The following is a 1,041-nucleotide window of genomic DNA, read 5'->3' on the forward strand; positions in this document are numbered from 1 at the left end:
TAAAAAAAGTCCTACGTAAGAGAATGACTTCCCTTGACGTGTTGTAGAAAGTTACACACACTATTATTCCCAAAAACCAGCGTAATCTACGAAGTTCTGTTTAGTCTCAGACAATTCAGAAAGCTTAAGTCTGCGGTGTAGGATTCAGAACTACTACTCGACAGAAGATTGCAGCCTCGCAGACGTCAGAGTGACGCAAATTTCTTTTCGCTCATTCACCTTGCTCCGGGTGTATCTAGTATAGGATTAAACGCAACAGTGAGTTGCTGCTTTAGATACTTTTTTCTCTTTCAATGCGATATCTGTGTAGAGACCCCTCCGTGTTATGACGTACGCGTGTTACCCATGAAGTTTGCGGATAGATGACATATATTTCCGTCTTTTAAAATATGAAGTCAGTCGTAACACTAAAATATATTTATTTCTTATATTAATAAGGGAACAGTTATTAACATTAGTTCGTCGTCATACTCATATACATGATAAACGGAGACGGCAACTCGCTTTCTTAGCTAATTAGCAGAACAGCGAGCGTCCTATCGGAAGTATAGCTGTGAAGTTCCCTGGTTGGTTCAAATGACTCTGAGCACTATGGGACTTAACTTCTGAGGTCATCAGTCCCCTAGAACTTATAACTACGTAAAACTAACTAACCCAAGGACATCACACACATCCATGCCCGAGGCAGGATTCGAACCTGCGACTGTAGCGGTAGCGCGGTTCCGGACTGTAGCGCCTTGAACCGCTCGGCCACTCCGGCCGGCTGTGATGTTCCCTGCAGTGACCAAGTGGAGCAACGACAACCGGCTGGGATCAGCAGCGAAAGGCAGTGTTTTATGTAGCACCGACTAACAGCATTTAAGGCGATGTTGAGATATAACTTAAACTAAACAATTAGGAATGAGAAGCAATATGAAATGAAATGTGCGTGTGGCTAGGACCTCCCATCGGGTAACTTGGTCGCCTGTTGCAAGTCGTTTTGGATGATGCCATTTCGGAGACTTGCTTGTCGATTAGGATGAAATGATGGTGAAGGCAACA

This window comes from Schistocerca americana, chromosome 2, assembly GCF_021461395.2.
Source record: "Schistocerca americana isolate TAMUIC-IGC-003095 chromosome 2, iqSchAmer2.1, whole genome shotgun sequence".
NCBI lineage: Eukaryota > Metazoa > Arthropoda > Insecta > Orthoptera > Acrididae > Schistocerca > Schistocerca americana.